At 39.9% G+C, this 22,495-nt stretch overlaps 1 protein-coding gene and 1 non-coding gene across 10 annotated transcripts in view; one reads left to right on the forward strand and one right to left on the reverse strand.

The window, feature by feature from the left end:
* USP49 (ubiquitin specific peptidase 49) overlaps positions 1 to 22,495 on the forward strand; it is a 100,121-nt gene that overhangs the window by 41,276 nt on the left and 36,350 nt on the right. For 2 of the 9 annotated variants that reach the window (XM_064361055.1, XM_064361060.1), the window contains exons 4-5: positions 7,074 to 7,331; positions 11,170 to 11,282. The exons of 1 other annotated variant lie outside the window; for it this stretch is intronic. The gene's annotated coding sequence lies outside the window, so the exon portion shown is untranslated. Of the gene's footprint in view, positions 1 to 5,744; positions 6,247 to 7,073; positions 7,332 to 7,703; positions 8,254 to 11,169; positions 11,283 to 22,495 lie in introns of those variants that run through there. 6 more of the 9 variants (XM_064361053.1, XM_064361056.1, XM_064361054.1 and 3 more) reach the window with 5 other exon arrangements.
* LOC135268576 (small nucleolar RNA SNORA8) lies at positions 17,065 to 17,198 on the reverse strand. The gene has a single exon (XR_010336880.1). It is a non-coding gene; the product is annotated as a small nucleolar RNA SNORA8 (small nucleolar RNA).

The raw sequence follows: 22,495 nt of genomic DNA on the forward strand, positions 1-22,495 counted from the left end.
CCCAGCTAATTTTTGTATTTTTAGTAGAGATGGAGTTTCAGCATGTTGGCTAGGCTGGTCTTGAACTCCTGACCTCAGGTGATCCACCTGCTTCAGCCTCCCAAAGTGCTGGGATTACAGGCATAAGCCATGCCACTAGGCCAGCCTGCTTCTTAGTAAGACTTTCAGTGTTTGCCTTGGCACCTTGAGATGCCTTACCTATCCAGGTTCTTTGTGTTTATTTTTCATCTTCCATATGAGATTGTAAACTGAGGTCACAGATCTTATATTGGACAAGTGTTTTTTGTTTTGTTTTGTTTTGTTTGGAGACAGAGTCTTGCTCAGTTGCCCAAGCTGGAGTGCAGTGGTGTGATCTCGGCTCACTGTAACCTTCGCCTCTTGGGTTCAAGTGATTCTCCTGCCTCAGCCTCCTGAGTAGCTGGGACTACAGGCATGTACCACCATGCCCAGCTAATTTTTTGTATTTTTAGTAGAGATGGGGTTTCACTGCGTTAGCCAGGATGGTCAGATGTGTTAGCCAGGTGGCGTGAGCCACCGAGCCCAGCTTGGACAAATGTTTTAATGCTTATCTTTTTTTGTGTGTGGTAAAAACCATATAAAATTTACTATCTTTGTTTTTGTTTTTGTTTTTGAGATGGAGTCTCACTCTGTTGCCCAGGCTGGAGTGCAGTGGCATGATCTCGGTTCACTGCAACCTTCGGCTTCTAGGTTCATGCAATTCTCCTGCTTCAGCCTCCCGAATAGCTGGGATTACAGACACCCGAGTAGCTGGGACTACACCACGCTTGGCTAGTTTTTGTATTTGTAGTAGAGGTGGAGCTTCACCATATTGGCCAGGCTGGTCTCGAACTCCTGACCTTGTAATCCGCCCGCCTGGGCCTCCCAAAGTGCTGGGATTACAGTCATAAGCCACCATGCCTGGCCACAATTTACTATCTTAAACTCTTCATTTTCAAGAGTGCAGTTCACTAGTATTTAGTATATTTGCATTGTTGTGAAACAGTTCTTTTTTTTTTTTCTTTTTGAGATGGAGTCTCACTCCTGTCTCGCAGGCTGGAGTGTACTCCAGCGATCTCCACTCACTGCAACCTCCACCTCCTGGGTTCAAGCAATTCTTCTGCCTCAGCCTCCTGAGTAGTTGGGATTACAGGTGTGAGCCACCATGCCTAGCTAATTTTTGTATTTTTAATATAAATGGGGTTTCACCATGTTGGCCAGGCTGGTCTCAAACTCCTGACCTCAGGTGATTCACCTGCCTCGGCCTCCTAAAGTGCTAGGATTACAGGCGTGAGCCACTGCGCCCAGGCTGTTGTGAAACAGTTCTAAAGAATTTTTTCATTTTGTAAATCTGAAGCTCTATACTTGTTAAAAAAACTATCCATTCTTTCCCCCAGTCCCTGGCAACCACCATTCTACTTTGTCTCTATGAATTTGACTTCTTTAGATACATCATATAAATTGATTCATGCAGTGTTTGTCTTTTTCCAATGAGTGTATTTCACTTTGCCTAAAGTCCACAAGGTTCATTTATGTTGTAGCATGTGTCAAAATTGTTTCCTTTTTTTTTTCTCTTTGAGATGGAGTTTTGTTCTTGCTGCCCAGGCTGGATTGCAATGGTGATATCTCGGCTCACTGCAACCTTCGCGTCCTGGGTTCAAGCAATTCTCCTGCCTCAGCCTCCCAAGTAGGCAGGATTACAGGTGCCCACCACCATGCCCAGCTAATTTTTGTGTTTTTAGTAGAGATGGGGTGTCACCATGTTGGTCGGGCTGGTCTTGAACTCCTGACTTCAGGTGATCTGCCCTCCTCGGCCTCCCAAAGTGCTGGGATTACTGCTGTGAGCCTCCGCACCTGGCCTAGGATTTTCTTTTTATTAGATCATGTTATCTGAAAACAGATAAATTTACTTCTTTTCTAATTTGCCTAATTGAACTGACTAGACTTTCAACATTATGTTGAATAGAAGTAGTGACAGTGGACATCTTTGGCTTGTTCCTGATCTTAGAGAAAAGGCTTTTAGTCTTTCTCCACCGAGTATGATATTATCTGTGAGGTTTTCATACATGGTTTTGATGATTCTGAGGCAGTTTCCTTCTATTTATAGTTTATTTGATGTTTTATCATAAAAGGATGTTGTGCTGAATCTTGTCCAATGCCTTTTTTGCATTAATTGAGATGGTCATCGTTTTGTCCTTATTCTGTTAAAGTAATGTATTACAGTGATTGATATTCGTGTGTTGAATCACACTTGCATTCCAGAAATGAGTCCTACTTATCAATGGCATTTAATTCTTTCAACACGCTACTGAATTTTCCAGTATTTTGTTGAGGATTTTTGCCTTGATACTCACAAAGAATATTCATCTATAGTTATCTTTTCTTGTAACGTCTCTGTCTGGTTTAGTGTCAGGGTAATGCTGGCATCATAGAATGAACTTGGAAGTGTTCCCTCCTCCTCAGCTTTTGGAAGAGTTTGAGAAAGCTTGGCATTAATCATTTTTTAATGTTTGGTAGAATTCTCCAGTGATGCCATCTGGTCCTGGGCTTTTCTTTGTTGGAAGGTTTTTGGTTACTGATTCAATCTCCTTACTCATTGTTTTTTTTTCAGCTTTTCTATTTCTTCATGATTCAGTCTTGGTAAGTGTTGTGTTTTTCTAAGAATTTATCCATTTCTTCTAGGGTTATCCAGTTTGTTGGTGTGCAGTTGTTTATGGTAGTCTCTTATAATCCTTTTGATTTCTGTAACATCATTTATAATTTTTCCTCTTTCATGTCTGATTTTATCTTACCTATTTATTTTTATTTATTTTTTCTCTTCTTTGAAGCAGAGTCTCACTCTGTTACCCAGGCTGGAGTGCAGTGGCAGGATCTCAGCTCAACTACAACCTCTGCCTCCTGGGTTCAAGTGATTCTTCTGCCTCAGCCTCCTGAGTAGTTGGGACTACAGGTGTGCACCACCACGCCCAGCTAATGTTTGTATTTTTAGTAAAGATAGGGTTTCACCATATTGGCCAGGCTGATCTCAAACTCCTCAGGTGATCCGCCTGCCTCAGCTCTCAAAGTGCTGAGATTACAGTCATGATCCACTGCGCCCGGCCCTTTCTTCTTTTCAAATGTATGCTTTTACAACTATAAACTGCCCTCTTAACATTGCTTTTCCTTTATCCCATAAGGTTTGATATGTTTTCATTTTTATTTGTCTCAAGGTATTTTCTAACTTCTCTTGTGACTTGTTTGATCCTATGGCTGTTTAAGAGTGAATTGTTTAATTTTCACATATTTGTGAATTTTCCAGTTTTCCATGTGCCATCGATTACTAATTTCATTGTCATTAGAAAAGATATTTTGTGTGATTTTACTCTTCTTGAATTTGTTAAGATTTGTTTTGTGGCTTAACATTGGTCTGTCCTAGAGAATGTTCCATGTGTACTTGAGAATGTGCACTTCAGTATGTTCTGCTGTTGTTGGGTAGAGTTCTCTATACATGTCTATTAGGTCCAGTTGTATAATGTTGTTGAGGTCCTCTCTTTCCATGTTGACCTTCTATCTGGTTGTTCTGTCCATTATTGAAAATGGAGGTTTGAAGTTCTCTACTATAATTGTATTGCTCTTTTACCCTTCAATTCTGTCAAAGTTTATTTAATATATTTAAGAGCTCTGGTGTTTGGTACATGAATATTTATTATTGCTTTATCTTCCTGGCTGCCTCTTTTATCATTATATAATGTCATTTTTTTTAATCTCTTGAGAGATCTCTTTTTTATTTAAAGTCTATTTTGTCTGACATTAATATACCTACTCCTACTCTTTTCTGGTTACCATTTGCATGGAATATCTTTTTCCAAACTTTCTTTCAGTCTATGTGTCCTTAGATCTAAAGTGAGTCTCTTGTAGATAGTATATAGTTGGATCCTTTTTTGACTCTATTCAGTCAATATATGACTTTACATTTTTTAAAGTTAATTACTGGCTCAGCATGGTGGCTTGTGCCTGTAATTTCAACACTTTGGGAGGCCAAGACAAGAAGATCACTTGAGACCAGCCTGGGCAACATGGGGAGACCCCATTTCTACAAAAAAAAATTTTTTTTTTAATTAGCCAGATGTTGTGACATGCACCTGTATTCCCAGCTACCCAGCAGGCTCAGGCAGGAGGATCACTTGAGCCTAGGAGGTTGAGGCTGCACTGAACTATGGTAGTGTCACTGCACTGAGCCTGGGCAACAGAGTGCCAGCCTATCTAAAACAAAACATAAACTACCATTAGGGAGGGAAGGACTTACTATTGCCATTTTGTTAATTGTTTTCTGTACATTTTGTAGCTTTTTTGTCCTTCCTTTTTTACCACCTTTTTGTGTTTTGTTGATTTTTTTGTAGCAATATGTGTTGATTCTCTTCTCATTCCTATTATATATATTCTATAGATTCTTTGTGGTTACTGTTGTAATTACATAGCCATCTTTAAAGTTAACATCATTCTGTTTTAATTGTTAAAAACTTCATTCATATCTAGAAATCTCTACTACTTCGGAGTTTCTGCTGAGAAATGTGCTGATAATCTATGGAAACTCCCTTTCCTGTGATGAATTGCTTTTCTTTCTTTTTTTTTTTTTATTTTTATTATTTATTTATTTTTTTCCTCCTCCTCCACCTCCCGAATTGCTTTTCTTTTGCTGCTTTGAATATGTTCTCTGACTTCAGATAATTTTTTTTTTGAGACAGAGTTTCACTCTTGTTGCCCAGGCTAGAGTGTAGTGGTGTGATCTCGGCTCACTGCAACCTCTGCCTCCCAGGTTCAAGCAATTCTCCTGCCTCAGCCTCCTGAGTAGCTGGGATTACAGGCGCACTCGCCGCCATGCCTGGCTGATTTTTTGTATTTTAGTAGAGATGGGATTTCTCCATGTTGGTCAGGCTGGTCTCGAACTCCCAACCTCAGGTGATCCCCTGCCTTGGCCTCCCAGAGTGCTGGGATTACAGGCATGAGACACCGCACCTCACCAGACTTTAGATAATGTAATTATAATGTGTCTTTGTGATCCTCTCTGGATTTATCCTTGTTGAAGTTCTTTGAGATTCTTTAATGTGCATATCCATTTATCTCCTTAGATTTGGGAAGCTTTCAGCTGTTATTTCTTCAAATAAGCTCTCTGCCACTTTGTCACTCCCTCTTCTGGGTTTTCATAATATGCATTTTAGAATATGTTGTCCTAATAGTGCCCTATAAGTCCTTTATGCGCTCTTTGCTAGTCTTTTTCCTTTTTTGCTCCTGTGACTCTACTTTCTTTTGCCTGATTAAACCTGCTACTGATCCCCTCTAATGAATTTTTCAGTACAGTTATTGAATTTTTTAAGGTCCAGAATTTCTGTTTGGAACCATTTCATTGTTTCTCTCTCTCTCTTTTTTTTTTTTTTTTTAAGACGGAGTTTCGCTCTTGTTACCCAGGCTGGAGTGCAATGGCGCGATCTCGGCTCACCGCAACCTCTGCCTCCTGAGTTCAGGCAATTCTCCGGGTTCAGGCAATTCTCCTGCCTCAGCCTCCTGAGTAGCTGGGATTACAGGCACGCGCCACCATGCCCAGCTAATTTTTTGTATTTTTAGTAGAGACGGCGTTTCACCATGTTGACCAGGTTGGTCTCGATCTCTTGACCTCGTGATCCACCCACCTCGGCCTCCCCAAGTGCTGGGATTACAGGTGTGAGCCACCGCGCCCGGCCCCTGTTTCTCTTTTTTGTATTCTCTTTTTGGTCATGCATTGTTTTTCTCATGTCATTTAGTTTTGTATCTGTGTTTAGCTCACTGAGCACCTATAAAAGTTATTTTATATTCTTTATTATGCAGCTCACAGATCTGCATTTCTTTAGGGCCTGTTTCTGGAGTTATATTTTATTCCTTTAATTCAGCCATATTTCCCTGTATATTTGTATGCCTTATAATCTCTTGCTGGGCTTTAAGTACTTAAAACAAACAACCATCTTTCCAAGTCTTTGTATAGTGACTTTGCAGAGGAAGACCTTTACCAATTATCCTGGCTGTTGATTCTAGGATCTCTCAACCTTTTTCTGACCTCTTGCTCCCCCTGATGTCTGCCTATGGAACTTCAGTGCTAACATCCTGCTCTCTGTTTTCAGTGTCTTCTGAACTCTGGAACCTGTCCATTCAGTATTCTGAGTCATGTGAGATAGAAACCAGTCTCTCAGCCAGGCAGGATGGCTCACACCTGTAATCCCAGCACTTTGAGAGGCCGAGGTGGGTGGATCACGAGGTCAAGAGATCGAGACCATCCTTGCCAACATGGTGAAACCCCATCTCTACTAAAAATACAAAAATTAGCTGGGTGTGGTAGCACCCCCTATAATCCCAGCTACTCAGGAGGTTGAGGCAGGAGAATTGCTTGAACCCGGGAGGTGGAGGGAGGTAGAGATTGCAGTGAGCCGAGATCGGGCCATTGCACTCCATCCTGGCGGCAGAGTGAGACTCCGTCTCAAAAAAAAAAAAAAAAAAAAAAAAGGAAAAAAAAGAAACCAGTCTCTCAGGAAGCCCCAGACAAGCCAGAATGTTAGACACATGGTCAAGTCTTTTGTTTCTGTTCAGAAGGAGTAGACTCAGTATGGGGGGTTTCCTCCAACTTGCTCTGTGCTATGCCACATAGGAAGAAGGATATGAAGGGACATGCCAAACACTGTGAAATTTCCTACCCCTTTTGCTGTAATATTTTTTTGGTTTTACAGTGGCCTGGTGCTGTAGCATCTCAGCTCTTCTTCAGAGTTCTCACAGAGGTATTCAGGTCCATATGTTGTTAACACACTAAATACACTCTTGCTTTCTTGTCTTTGCTTATATTGTTCCTCTCTAGAAAGGGCCTCCCCGCTGCCTCTCACCCATTCATTTGTTCGGTAAATAATTTGAATATCTATTTGGTGTACTGTTGGCTCTGGAAATACTATAGTGAAAAATGCGTAATACCTGACTTCTCTATGTCTCTGTTGGGGAAGGATCTGTTGCTTCCTACTCTACCATCTTGTTAATATCACTCCTCTAATGATTTTTATTTTATTTTTATTTTTTCTTTTCAGATGGAGTGTCACTTTGTCATCCAGGCTAGAGTGCAGTGGCACGATCTTGCCTCACTGCAACCTCCACATCACAGGTTCAAGTGATTCTCCTGCCTCAGCCTCCCAATTATCTGGGATTACAGGCGTGCACCACCACACCCAGCTAATTCTTGTACTTTTGGTAGAGACGGGTGTTTCACCATGTTGGCCAGTCTGGTCTCAAACTCCTGACCTCAAGTGATCCACCTGCCGTGGTTTCCTAAAGTGCTGGGATTACAGGTATGAGCCACTGTGCCCAGCCATGATTTTTAAAGCATTTCATTTAGCATTGGAGATATGAGGAAATGGTAGCTGCTCTGAAATAACTTATCTTCTGGCTAGGAAGACAAGATTTATAAATTAAAACTATCAATATTTGGTAGACTATAATAAGTGAGGGGTTTAGGCCATAATCCCAAAAGAAACAATCCTGCATGTTAAAATCTCAAAAGATAAAAAATCCTAAAGTCTAAAATCTCCAAAATCACAATCTTGAAAGATAAAAATCCTGAAAACCTAGTTTGGGGAAAAAAAATAACTTAGAAAATTATTTAAAAGACATTTATTTACTTTTTATTTCTTTTATTTTTAGAGACAGGGTCTCACTATGTTGCCACAGGCTGGAATGCGGTGGCTATTCACAGATGCAATCACAATGCACTACAGCCTTGAACTCCTGGGCTCATTCTGCCTTACTCTGCCTCCCAAGTAGCTGGGACTGTAGGCACACACCACCCTGCCCAGCTCATTTACCTTTTTTTTTTTTTAAGATGGAGTTTCACTCTTGTTGCCCAGGCTGGAGGGCAGTGGTGCATCTTGGCTCACTGCCACCTCTGCTTCCCAGGTTCAAGTGATTCTTCTGCCTCAGCCTTCGGAGTAGCTGAGATTACAAGCATCCGCCACCATGCAGAGCTAATTTTTGTATTTTTCGTAGAAATGGGGGTTTCACCATGTTGGCCAGGCTGGTCTCAAACTCCTGACCTCAGGTGACCGACCCACCTTGCTCCCAAAGTGCTGGGATTATAGGCATGAGCCACTGTACCTGGCCAATGTTTTGTATTTTTATTAGAGGCAGGGTTTTACCATGTTGCCCAGACTGGTCTTGAACTCCTGAGCTCAGGCAATCCACCCACCTCGGCCTCCCACACTGCTATGATTACAGGTATGAGCCACCGCGCTAAGCCTATTTCTTTTGAAGATAGTGTTTTGCTTTGTTACCCAGGTTGGACTTGAACTCCTGGGCTCAAATGATTCTCCCAGCTCAGCCTCCCAAGTAGTTGAGACTACAGGTGTGTGCCATTGTGCTCAGCTGAAAAATTTTATCTTCCACACATGCAGATACACAAAAAAGACATCTCTTCATTTATTGAGGAAGTTTCGACCTTTTTTTTCCAACACACACAGTGCTTATACACAAAGCCAACATGATAATGCACTTTTTTGGAGTCATATTTATAAAATGCATAAAACAAATTATAATTCTCTAAAAGCCTTTACATAATTTATACTTTTATTACTGGAAATGAGGCAGAGATGAAATACGTAGCACAGTGAATTGTAAAAAATAGTGCTAGCAAAGTTACTGACTGGTTCGAAAATAATTATGTGAATGGTAGGATAAGAAGACACATACTTAGCAGGGTGTAGTAGCCCATGCCTGTAGTACCAGCTACGCAGGAGGCTGAGGCAGGAGCATTGCTTGAACCCAGGAGGTGGAGGTTGCAGTGAGCCGAGATCGCTGGGTACAATAGCACACACCTGTGATTCTAGCTGGTTAAGATAGAGGCAGAAGGATCACTTGAACCCTGGAGTTTGGGGCTGTGATACACTATGCTTGTGTCTGTGAATAGCCCCTGCACTGTGGCCTAAGCAACATAGCGAGACTCCATCATATATGTATATATAACATATTCATATATATAGTATTTATATATATGATTAAATAAACAAGCTGACTAGTGGAATAAAAAACAAGAAAAAACAAAAAAACTAAAAATAAAATTAAACATATGAAAAATATATTACAGAAATAAATTATGGGCACTTAGTTGCACAGAGGTCTTCCATAAGACCTGGCCCACTTTCACAGTAATTTAACTGTATTTTGAAGTCTTGCATCGTAATGAAAAGCTGTGAATGAAAAGAAAAATAGATTTTTTTCTTTTAGGGCATGGCTCTCCTTGTGGAATACATTCACATTTGATATACATCGACATGATATACCCAGACATAAACATTTCCAATTAAATTTGCCCACCTTTTGTGCCATACTTTTATGTTGTTTTGGGAACACAGAAATCCATTCCATGTGAAATAATATACAGACCACAGATTTGGCACAAATAATACTGGTAATTGAATAGCAACACCATTGTGTATGTGTCTTCTTTTTTTTTTTATTTTTGAGATGGAGTGTCACTGTCACTCTGTCACCCAGGCTGGAGTGCAGTGGCACAATCTTGGCTCACTGTAACCTCCACCTCCCAGGTTCAAGTGATTCTCATACCTCAGCCTCCCAAGTAGCTGGGACTACAGGTGTGGGCCACCATGCCTGGCTAAGTATATGTCTTGTCATTCTACCATGCACATAATTATTTTTGAACCCATCAGTAACTTTGCTAGTTTTTTTAGGCAAATGTGGCTTTAATTCATTAAAAGTTCCTGGAATTTTATCAGCTGGAAGGAATGCTGTTACAGACAAGTGATGCATTTTTATTTTTATTTTCTTTTTAGAGACAGGGTCTTGCTCTGTCACCCAGGCTGGAGTGCAGTGACATGATCTTGGCTCACTGCAACCTCTGCCTCCCAGGTTCAAGTGGTTTTCCTGCCTGAGCCTCCCAAGTAGCTGGGATTACAGGCAGACGCCACCACACCCGGCTAATTTTTGTATTTTTGATAGAGACGGGGTTTTGCCATGTTGGCCAGGCTGGTCTCAAACTCGTGACCTCTGGTAATACTACCTGCCTTGGCCTCCTGAAATGCTGGGATTACAGGCATGAGCCACCACCCCCGGCCAAATGATGCTTTTTTTTTTTTTTTTTTTTTTTGAGATGGAGTCTCGCTCTGTTGCCCAGGTTGGAGTGCAGTGGCGCAATCTCAGCTCACTGCAACCTCTGCCTTCTGGATTCAAATGATTCTGCTGCCTCAGCCTCCCGAGTAGCTGGGACTACAGGCATGTGCCACTATTCCTGGCTAATTTTTTGTATTTTTAGTAGAGACAGGGTTTCATTGTGTTAGCCAGGATGTTCTCAATTTCCTGACCTTGTGATCTGCCTGCCTCGGCCTCCCAAAGTGCTGGGATAACAGGTGTGAGCCACTGCGTCCAGTCAAATGATGCATTTTTAGACGGAAGTTTCATTGTTGTTGTATCATGTGACTAATCTACTCACCTGAATTTTCTGCCAAATGCAAATGAAGACAGTAGGAAGGGAATAGTTCCACCTAATATGATACAAGTAACATGATACAACTATCCTGCTTACAATAAAGAAATGTACTTTCCCAGAATTCTGCTTTCAGGATTTCAACATGCTGAATTTTAATCTTTCAGGATGGTGATTTTCAGGGTTTTAGATATTAGGGATTTTTAGACTTTAGAGATTTTGATCTTTCAGGATTATGGCATTTGGGATTGTGTTTTTAGGGATTATGATTAGCACAGATATGTGAGCAACCTATAAATGCAATGAGAGCTCAGAGTAGGACTTCATAAGTAGATGGGCCTTCAACCTAGAATTGAAGAAAGAATAAGCTGTTCTGGATGGTAAGCTCCTTGAAGGCAGGAACTGTGTCTTTTTTTTAACTATAATATTTCTTGGGCCCACAGAATGCCTAATAGATATCCAAATTATATACTGAACAAATGGATTAGCAGAAGGGAAGTACAAAAGACCTTTCTGGGGATAGTATGAGCAAAGGTGAGAAGGCAAGAGTGGTTAGTTTGGGAGTCAGACAATGAGTAATTTAGTTTATCTACCTTTCAGGGAGCTTATGGGGTCTATGGGAAATGCTTAGAAATAGTTGGAGAGGATGACGGGGGTCAGATAGTAAAATGTCTTTTTTTTTTTTTTTAAACAAGGTCTACAAGGTCTTGCTCTGTCACCCAGGCTGGAGCGCAGTGGCAAAATCATAGTTCACTCCAACCTCGACCTCCTTGGCTCAAACAATCCTCCTGCGTAGCTAGGACTACAGGTATGCACTACTCTGCCAGGCTAATTTTTAATTTTTTTCTAGACTTCATAGTAGCAGAATTTTATTTAATTAAAAATGTTAAAAAAAAATTTAGACATTACAAATTCAGAACCCACTATTTCAATTAACTGAAGAAAAATAGGAGGTTGGGCTAAGACTTTGACAAATTATAAATTCATCAACAGTGTTATAAAATGAAAAGAACAAAAATCGCAATAGTTTATACATGTCTTTTAAACAGCAAGTTTAGAAAGAGACCAGATTCAGTCAAGCCTATACCTGTAAATTATAAAAGAACCTTAAGATTCATCCAGTTGTTCCCTTCCTCCTCTCTTTCCCATTTCCGTGGAGCCAGCCACTACTGTTGGTTCTTCAAAACTCCTTTTATGTGCCAACTTCTCGAAAACTTTACTGACCCAAGGTCTCAATAAGATACCATTATTGTGTTCTTCCAAAATCTCTGTTATAGTACTTCTTTTTTTTATGTTAACAATCAATTCATTATACTGAAAAGAATAGATTTTTTTTACATTATGGTATTTGCTGAGACAAACTGCAGAAGGTATTGCAGAGTTTTTTTTTATTTTATTTTATTTCAATAGTTTTTGGGGAACAGATGATTTTTGGTTACATGGGTAAGTTCTTTAGCAGCAATTTCTGAGATTTTGGTGCACCCATCACCTGAGCAGTGTATACTGTACCCAATATATATTCTTTTATCCCTTACTGCCCTCCCACCTTACCCCCAAGTCCCCCAAATTCATAATATCATTCCTATGCCTTTGCATCCTCATAGCTTAGCTCCCAGTTATAAGTGAGAACATACAATGTTTGGTTTTCCATTCCTGAGTTACTCCACTTAGAGTAATGATCTCCAACTCCACCCAGGTTGCTGTGAATGCCATTATTTCATTCCTTTTTATGGCTGAGTAGTATTCCATGGTGTATATATTCCACATTTTCTTTATCCACTCCTTGGTTGATAGGCATTTTTGTTTCAATTTCTTTTAGTTCTGTTCTGATCTTTGTTACTATTTTCTGCTTTGTTTGGGTTTGGTTTGCTCTTATTTCTCTAGTTCCTTGAGGTGTGACCTTAGATTGTCTATTTACACTCTTTCAGACTTTTTTTTTTTTTTTTTTTTTTTTTTGAGACAAGGTCTGGCTCTATTGCCCAGACTGGAGTGCAGTGACACAGTCTTGTCTCATTGCAACCTCTGCCTCCTGGGCTCAAGCCATCCTCCTATCTCAGCCTCCCGAGTAGCTGAGACTACAGGCATATGCCACCACACCCAACTAAGTTTTGTATTTTTTGTAGAGACAGGGTTTGCCATGTTACCCAGGTTGGTCTCAAACTCCTAAGCTCAAGCAATCCACCTGTCTTCCAAAGTGCTGGGATTATAGGCATGAACCACTGCATCTAACCTCTTTCAGACTTTTTGATGTAGACATTAAATGCTATCAACTTTTCTCTCAGCACCGCTTTTGCTATGTCTCAGGGTTTTTTTTTTTTGTTTTTTTTTTTTGAGATGGAGTTTCGCTCTTGTTACCCAGGCTGGAGTGCAATGGCGCAATCTTGGCTCACCGCAACCTCCGCCTCCTGGGTTCAGGCAATTCTCCTGCCTCAGCCTCCTGAGTAGCTGGGATTACAGGCACATGCCACCATGCCTAGCTAATATTTTGTATTTTTAGTAGAGACGGGGTTTCACCATGTTGACCAGGATGGTCTCGATCTCTTGACCTCGTGATCCACCCGCCTCGGCCTCCCAAAGTGCTGGGATTACAGGCTTGAGCCACCGCGCCCGGCCCTCAGGGGTTTTAATAAGTTGTGTCACTATTATTGTTTACTTCAAAGAATTTTTTAAATTTCCATCTTGATTTCATTATTGACCCAAAGATTATTCAAGAGCAGATTATTTAATGTCCATAGTTTTGAAGGTTCCTTTTGTAGTTAATTTCCAGTTTTATTCCACTGTGGTCTGAGAGGATACTTGATATAATTTTGATTTTCTTAAATTTATTGACACTTGTTTTGTAATTTATCATATGGTCTATCTTGGAGAATGTTCCATGTGCTAATAAAAGAATGTATATTCTGCAGTGGTTTGGATCCATTATTGGGAAGCTAGTATGGTCTTTTGAGGGTGTTATAGAACCTTGTTTTGTTATATTACTAGAATTACTTTTCTGATTCCTTCTCATTTGGGTAGACTATTTCAGTGGAAAAATCTGGAACTCAAAGCCTGCTGTTCGGATTGATTTATACCATAGAGTGATCCCTTGTTGAAGTGCTTTCCCCCTTCCCCTAGGGATGGGGCTTCCTGAGAGCTGAACTGCAGTGATAATTATTGCTCTTTGGGGCCTAGCAACCCAGTGGGTCTGCCAGGCTCTGGGCTGGTGCTGGGGAATATCTGCAAAGCGTCTTGTGATATGATCCATCTTCAGGTCTCCTAGACATGGATAACAGCACCTGCTCTGGTGGAGGTGACAAGGGAGTGAAGTACAGTATGTGAGAGTCCTTGGTTGTAGATGTGTTTAGTGGGCTGGCTCTCTCAAATGCTGGTTACGCTAGCAATGAAACTGTCATGTGGACAAACGCAGGACCTCTGGTTAACCAGGATGTTGCAGGCAGTGGAATTATCCAGTTTACCATTATGGGCATTTAGGTTCTGTCTTTGCCATTGTGATTACTGCTGCAGTGAACATACGCATGCATGTGTCTTTATGGTAGAGCGATTTATATTCCTTTAATATACCCAATAATAGGATTGCTGGGTTGAAAGGAGTTCTGTTTCAAGTTCTTTGAGAAATCACCAAACTGCTTTCCACAGTGGCTGAACTAATTTACATTCCCACCACTGTATAAGTGGTCCCTTTTCTCCACATTGTTACCATTATCTGTGATGTTTTGACTTTTAAGTAATAGCATTCTGACTGCTATGAGATGGTAGCTCATTTTGGTTATTATTTGCATTGCTCTAATGACTAGTGATGCTGAGCATTTTTTTCATATGCTTCTTGGCCACAATATGTCTTCTTTTGAAAAATGTACCTTCATGTTCTTTGCCCACTTTCTAATAGGCTGTTTGTTTTTTGCTTGTTAATTTAAGTTCCTTGCAGATTCTGGATATTAGACCTTTGTCAGATGCATAGCTTGCAAATATTTTCTCCCATTCTGTGGGTTGCCTATTTACTCTGTTGATAGGTTTTTTGTTGTTGTTGTTTGTGTGTTTGTCTGATTGTTTCACTGTGCTCTTTAATTAAGTCCCATTTGTCAATTTTTGCTTTTGTTGCAATTGCTTTTGCTGTCTTCATCATGAAATCTTTGCCAGGGCCTATGTCCACAGTGGTATTTCCTAGGTTTTCTTCTAGGAAAGGTTTTACCTTTAAGTCTTTAACCCATGTTGAGTTGATTTTTGTATATGGTGTAAGGAAGGAGTTCAGCTTCAATCTTCTGCATATGGCTAGCCAGTTATTCCAGCACCATTTATTGAATAGGGAGTCCTTTGCCCATTGCTTTTGTCAACTTTGTTGAATATCAGATAGTTGTAGGTTTACGGTTTTATTTCTGGGCTCTCTATTCTGTTCCATTGGTCTGTATATCTGTTTTTATATCAATACCATGCTGTTTTGGTGACTGTAACCTTATAGTATAGTTTGAAGTTGGGTAACAGTGATGCCTCCAGGTTTGTTCTTTTGCTTAGGATTGCCTTGACTATTCAGACTCTTTTTTGGTTCCATGTGGATTTTAGAATCTTTTTTTTTTTTCTTTCTAATTCTGAGAAGAATGTTATTGGTAGTTTAATAGGGATAGCATTGAATCCATAAATTGCTCTGGGCAGTATGGCCATTTTAACAATATTGATTCTTCTTACCCATGAGCATGGAATGTTTTTCCATTTGTGTCATCTCTGATTTCTTTTTTTTTCCCCCATCTTTGGCCTCTTCCCTGTAAGTAGTCATCTCTGATTTCTTTGAGCAGTGTTGTAATTCTCATTGTAGAGATCTTTTACCTCCCTGATTAGCTGTATTCTTAGGTGTGTGTGTATCTGTCATGAATGGGATTATGCTCATTTGGCATTCAGTTTGGACACTGTTGGTGTTATAGAAATGCTACTGATTTTTGTACATTGATTTTGCATCCCAAAACTTTGCTGAAATTGTTTATAAGCTCTAGGAACTTTTGGGTAGATACTATGGCATTTTCTAGGTACAAAATTATTTTGTATTTTTATTTATTGATTTACTTTTTCTTATGCTACCTTGTCCAAGATCTAGTTATAAAATTGTATCATCTGTAAATATAGTGACTTCCTCTTTTCCTATTTAAAAAAGTGACTTCCTCTTTTCCTATTTAAATTCCTTTTATTTCTTTTTTTTTTTGAGACGGAGTTTCACTCTTGTTACCCAGGCTGGAGTGCAATGGCGCGATCTCGGCTCACCACAACCTCCGCCTCCTGGGTTCAGGCCATTCCTGCCTCAGCCTCCCGAGTAGCTGGGATTACAGGCACGTGCCACCATGCCCAGCTAATTTTTTGTATTTTTAGTAGAGACGGCGTTTCACCATGTTGACCAGGATGGTCTCGATCTCTTGACCTCGTGATCCACCCGCCTCGGCCTCCCAGAGTGCTGGGATTACAGGGGTGAGCCACCGCACCCAGCCCTCTTTCTTTCTTTCTTTCTTTTTTTTTTTTGAGACAGAGTCTCGCCCTGTCGCTCGGGCTGGAGTGCAATGGCACAATCTTGGCTCACTGCAACCTCTGCCTCTTGGGTTCAACCGATTCTCCTGCCTCAGTCTCCTGAGTAGCTGAGATTACAGGCACCACCACCTCACCTGGCTAATTTTTTGTATCTTTAATAGAGATGGGGTTTCACCATGTTGGCCAGGCTGGTCTCGAACTCTTGACCTTGTGATCCACACCCCCCCCAGCCTCCCAAAGTGCTGGGATTACAAGTGTGAGCCACCACGCCTGGCCCCCTTTTATTTATTTATTTATTTTTTCTTGCCTGATTCCTCTGGTTAGGAGTTCCAGTACTATGTTGAGTAGGAGTCGTGAGAGTGGGCATTTTTGTCTTGTTCCGGTTCTCAAACAGAACTTTTGACCGTACCGTGTGATGTTGGCTGTGGGTTTGTTATAGATGGCTGTTATTATTTTGAGATATATTCTTTCAGTGCCTAGTTTGTTGAGGGTTTTCAACATAGATATTGCATATAATCAAAAGCGTTTTCTGCATCTATTGAGATGATCATGTGGGTTTTGTTTCTAGTTCTGTTTATGTGGTCAGGGTGTCCTATTTCAGATCCTTTGAGTATTGCTTTATGAAGAAAGACCTGGTGTTCTCTATGAGCCAAAAAAAAAAAAAAAAAAAAACCCTTCTTTTTCAGTTCCCTTCCAGCTTTGTGCTGTGATAATCTTGTCCACCTCTGCCTTATTTTAACCTAAATTCTCACCCATACCAATAAGAACTACGGACAGAGAAGGCTTGGTGTAGGTTATTTTACATCGATTTATTTGCACTATTTGAATTTCAAACTAGAATCACTTTTTAAATTCTTTCAAAAATTTTTAGAGTATGGAAGAAGTTATTGGAGTAGTGTTTTTTGTCAGTGCTTACTTTGTTACAATTCTGAAATTATTTCTACTGTGAGAATTAATGAGAAAACATTTAATGAGCAGCAAAAGAATAAAAGAAGTATTTGATTCTATTCTATTGGGTTTTTTTCTAGTTGCTCTTGAAGACTATATGAATCTGAACAGTATGAGAAAAGTATAGAACTTAGAAATACTAAGTCAATAGAAATACCAAGTTTTAACAAGCACAAAGCCAAGAAAACCAGTGATGCCAGATACTGAATTTCTATGGCACTGATCTTTGAACACCCAGCAGGAATAAACTACTGAGTACCATGGCAATGCAATTAGATTATTCTAGTGTTTTAAGACATCCAATTAGTCAATCATTTTAGTTAATTGAGATTTTTGTAATGTTGCCTAATCTTGTTTTGGCTGCTTTCTACACCTAAAGCATAGTGTTAGATATATCATAGGCAGGCTCTCAGAAAATGTTTTTTTACTAATTTCTAGTGACAAAGTGCTTGCCAAAAATACCCTTTCATGGAAGCTGGTATCCTTGAACAATCCAGTCCTCATAATCACACTAGGTTTCCCACTGGAAAAAACCACATTTAAGTATGTCATATTTTTGGGAGCCACTAAAAATGGCATCCTTACCATGTTTGTGTTTTCTCTTTGCAAGCAATACACCATGTGTGTGAACTGTTTATTGAAAGCCAAGTCTCTTTAAACATTTGACTTTTTTGCCTGCACATACTCAATTTTGTTTATACTAGGACCTAGGCATTTGCCAGTGCATACATATGTAGCTAGGAAAGCATGACAGTCTTACACAGTGCTCTTCAAAGGAGCTAGAACTAGGAAAGAATAAGTTAAATGAGCAATCATCACAGAATTTCAGAAGATAATCATTTCAGCTCAGTTAATTTATCAAAGGAAAGCCTAGAATTACAAATCAAGACAATCAAGTAACATGAGTAAAAGATGCCCAGGAAAGATTTGGGGTCAAGTTCTTAGTTCTTCATATCAAGAGCCCTGTGCAGGGGATGAGGGTTAAAAAAAAAAAGTGCAGATTTTGCCTTAAGGTATTTGGACTATGGTTAATAGACTAGGTAAAACTATTGAGGGCTGTGAACAATGAGCTGTTCTTTTAGGGAGAGATTCACTGGGTAGTGGAATGGCTAGGAAAAGCCTTAAAAAAAGGACAGGACCTAAGCTGGCCTTTGAGAGTTAGTACAGAAAAGGAAGGATAGCATCTCAAGGAATTGACTGTCCTTGGGACTTCTGGGGAAATAGTGAGTAGACCAGTCCATCTGGTTGTTTGGATGCAAAGAAAGGGTGGGAGATAATATGAAAAGCTTGTTTGGGGTCAGATTGTGTGGGAAACTTTTGAAGGTCTGGCTAGGGAACTTGGACTTTATCATACAGACAGTCCATTAAAAGTGTTGGTTATGGGTTCTTATGGTGGTTGTTTTAATTTTAGTTTGGAGTAATGTTTAATGTTAAGCATAGATTTAGAAGCTCAGGAGAGTTAGTGGTGAAGAAAAATGATTAGTTTATTTCAAAAGTGATAGCTCTACTTTTTATAGTGTCAATGCAGGTTATCGTGTATGGAGGTTCCTATCATTATCTCACTGTTAATCAGCCTGTACAAGTAGCACTAGTGTATAACAATCTCTTGGCCGGCAGCACTGGTGCTTCATACTGCTTTCCCAAATTTTTTTTTTCTTGAGACGGAGTCTGTCTCTGTTGCCCAGGCTGGAGTGCAGTGGTGTGATCTTGGCTCACTGCAACCGCTGCCTTCTAGGTTCAAGCGATTCTCCTGCTTCAGCCTCCTGAGTAGCTGGGATTACAGGTGCACACTACCACGCTCAGCTAATTTTTGTATTTTTAGTACAGATGGGATTTCGCCATGTTGGTCAGGCTGGTCTCAAACTCCTGACCTCAGGTGATCCACTGGCTTGGCCTTCCAAAGTACTGGGGTTACAGGTGTGAGCCACCACACCCGGCCTGCTTTCCTAAATTTGAATTGCTTGCAAATTTGTTTCATTTGCTCCATCATTGTCTTTCTGTCATTAACATACTATTTAAATATTTTCAAAAGTATAAACTTATATGGAATTTCTGCAGGGGTTCAAGCAGACACTGGGTTACCAAAGCAAAATTTCTCAAGACTTGGAGACCTGTGATCAATGGGAGGATTTTTGTATCTTCGTCTGAGCTTAGCTATATTAACCGTTGAAACAATCCTACAAAATGTCTAGATGAGATAGCTTTACAGGTAAGTTTTATCAGACCTTCATGGAACAGATAAACCACAGAAGAATTAAACTGTTTCAGAGAAGAGATAAAGTGAGAAAGCTGCCCATCTCAGGTTTTAACGTTAGTATAATCTTGATACAAAAACAGGGAAGGACAGTATGTATAAGAAAATGAAAAGTGAAGCTTCTGAAAATGGATTTGAAACATCTAAATACGGTACTAGCAAATTGAATGTATCAATATATTAAGAAACAAAACATCAAGATGAATTATTTCGTTTAATAGTGTAAACCAAACAAAGTTAACCAAAACTTCCTTTGGTAAACATCACACTTAACAGTAAAACTACAGACCTGTTCCTTTTAAAGTTAAGAACAGTACATGGTGCCCAAAGTCAGCCTTAATATTTACTAATCAACTGAACTTCCTGGTTAATTCCAGAAAACAAGAAAAAGAAAAGAGACGACTAACCTGTCTGTATTTGAAGACTATGTGGTTAACCATAGAAAATTCAAGAGAATCTGCCTGGCACGGTGACTCACACCTGTAATCCCAGTACTTTTGGAGGCTAAGGCGGGCAGATCACCTTGAGGTCAGGAGTTTGAGACCAGCCTTACCAACATGATGAAACCCTGTCTCTACTAAAAATACAAAATTAGCCAGGCGTGGTGGCACATGCCTGTCATCCTAGCTACTCGTGAGGGTGAGGCAGGAGAATCACTTGAACCTGGGAGATGGAGGTTGCAGTGAGCCAAGATTGCGCCATTGTACTCCAGCCTGGGCAACAAGGGTGAAACTCCATGTTAAAAAAAAAAGAAAATTCAAGAGAATCCACAAATTGTTAGAGCTATTAATATCAGTTCTGCAAGGTTGCTGAGTTTCAGATCAGTAACGTTTTGATTGAACTATATGAAATTATAATTTATGTAGGCCAAATGGTCAAATAAATATATATTTGCAGTTTCATATGATTTTTAAAAAATTATTATTATATCATTTATTGAGTATTTTCTCTTTTTTTAATTGTACTTTAGGTTGTCGGGTACATGTGTAGATCATGCAGGATTGTTGCATAGGTACACACATGGCAATGTGGTTTGCTGCCTCCATCCCCCGTCACCTACATCTGACATTTCTCCCCATGTTATCCCTCCCTGACCTACCCACCCCTCTGCTGTCCCTCCCTTGGCCCCCACCAACAGACTCCAGTGTATGATGCTCCCCTCCCTGTGTCCATGTATTCTCATTGTTCATCACCCACCTATGAGTGAGAACATGCAGTGTTTGATTTTCTGTTCTTGTGTCGGTTTGCTGAGAATTATGGTTTCCAGATTCATTCATGTCCCTACAAAGGACACAAGCTCATCATTTTTTATGGCTGCATAGTATTCCATGGTGGGTATGTGCCACATTTTCCTTGTCCAGTCTATCATCAGTGGGCATTTGGGTTGGTTCCAGGTCTTCGCTATTGTAAACAGTGCCGCTATGAACATAAGTGTGCATGTGACTTTACAATAGAATGATTTATAATCCTTTGGGTATATACCCAGGAATGGGATTGCTAGGTAAAATGGAATTTCTATTTCTAGGTCCTTGAGGAAGCGCCACACTGTCTTCCACAATGGTTGAACTAATTTACACTCCCACCAACAGTGTAAAAGTGTTCCTATCTCTCCACATCCTCTCCAGCATCTGTTGTCTCCAGATTTTTTAATGATCATCATTCTAACTGGCATGAGGTGGTATCTCAATGTGGTTTTGATTTGCTTTTCTCTAATAATCAGTGATGAGCATTTTTTCATGTTTGTTAGCCTCATATATGTCTTCTTTTGAAAAATGTCGTTCATATCCTTCACCCACTTTTGGATGGATTTGTTTGTTTTTTTTCCCTTGTAAATCTGTTCTAGCTTTTTGTAGATTCTGGATATTAGCCCTTTGTCAGATGGGTAGATTGCAAAAAATTTTTCCTATTCTGTTGTTTGCTGGTTCACTCTAATGATTGTTTCTTTTGCTGTACAGAAGCTCTGGAGTTTAATTAGGTCCCACTTTGTCTATTTTGGCTTTTGTTGCCAATGCTTTTGGTGTTTTAGTCATAAGTCCTTGCCTATGCCTATGTCCTGAATGGTTTTGCCTAGGTTTTCTTCTAGGGTTTTTATGGTATTAGGTCTTATGTTTAAGTCTTTAATCCATCTGGAGTTAATTTTAGTGTAAGGTGTCAGGAATGGGTCCAGTTTCTGCTTCTGCACACTGCTAGCCAGTTTTCCCAACACCATTTATTAAACAGGGAATCCTTTCCCCATTGCTCGTTTTTGTCAGGTCTGTCAAAGATCACATGGTTGTAGATGTGTGGTGTTGCCTCCAGGGCCTCTGTTCTGTTCCATTGGTCTATATCTCTGTTTTGGTACCAGTACCATGCTGTTTTGGTTACTATAGCCTTATAGTATAGTTTGAAATCAGGTAGCGTGATGCCTCCGGCTTTGTTCTTTTTGCTTAGGATTGTCTTGGCTATGCAGGCTCTCTTTTGGTTCCATATGAAGTTTAAGGTGGTTTTTTCCAGTTCTGTGAAGAAGGTCATTGGTAGCTTGATGGGAATAGCATTGAATCTATAAATTACTTTGGGCAGTATGGCCATTTTCACGATATTGATTCTTCCTAACTATGAGCATGGAATGTTTCTCCATCTGTTTGTGTCCTCTGTTATTTCCTTGAGCAGTGGTTTGTAGTTCTCCTTGAAGAGGTCCTTTACATCCTTTGTTAGTTGTATTCCTAGGTATTTTATTCTCTTTGTAGCAATTGTGAATGGGAGTTTGCTCATGATTTGGCTCTCTGTTAGTCTGTTATTGATGTATAGAAATGCTTGTGATATCTGCACTTTGATTTTGTATCCTGAAACTTTGCTGAAGTTGCTTATCAGTTTAAGGAGATTTTGGGCTGAGATGATAGGGTCTTCTAAATATACAGTCATGTTGTCTGCAATAGAGACAATTTGACTTCCTCTTTTCCTAATTGAATACCCTTTATTATTTTTTTCTTGCCTAATTGCTCTGGCTAAAACTTCCAGTACTATATTGAATAGGAGTGGTGAGAGAGGGCATCCTTGTCTAGTGTTGGATTTCAAAGGGAATGCTTCCGGTTTTTGCCCATTCAGTATGATATTGGATGTAGGTTTGTTGTAAATAGCTTTTATTGTTTTGAGATATGTTCCTTTGGTACCTAGTTCATTGACAGTCTTTAGCATAAAGGGCTGTTAAATTTTGTTGAAGGCCTTCTCTGCATCTATTGAGATAATCATGTGGTTTTTGTCTTTGGTTCTGTTTATGTTGTGGATTATGTTTATAGATTTGCATATGTTGAACCAGCCTTGCATCCCTGGAATGA

This window comes from Aotus nancymaae, unplaced genomic scaffold (genome assembly GCF_030222135.1).
Source record: "Aotus nancymaae isolate 86718 unplaced genomic scaffold, 86718_ANA_hifiasm-v0.15.2.pri h1tg000040l, whole genome shotgun sequence".
Lineage (NCBI taxonomy): Eukaryota > Metazoa > Chordata > Mammalia > Primates > Aotidae > Aotus > Aotus nancymaae.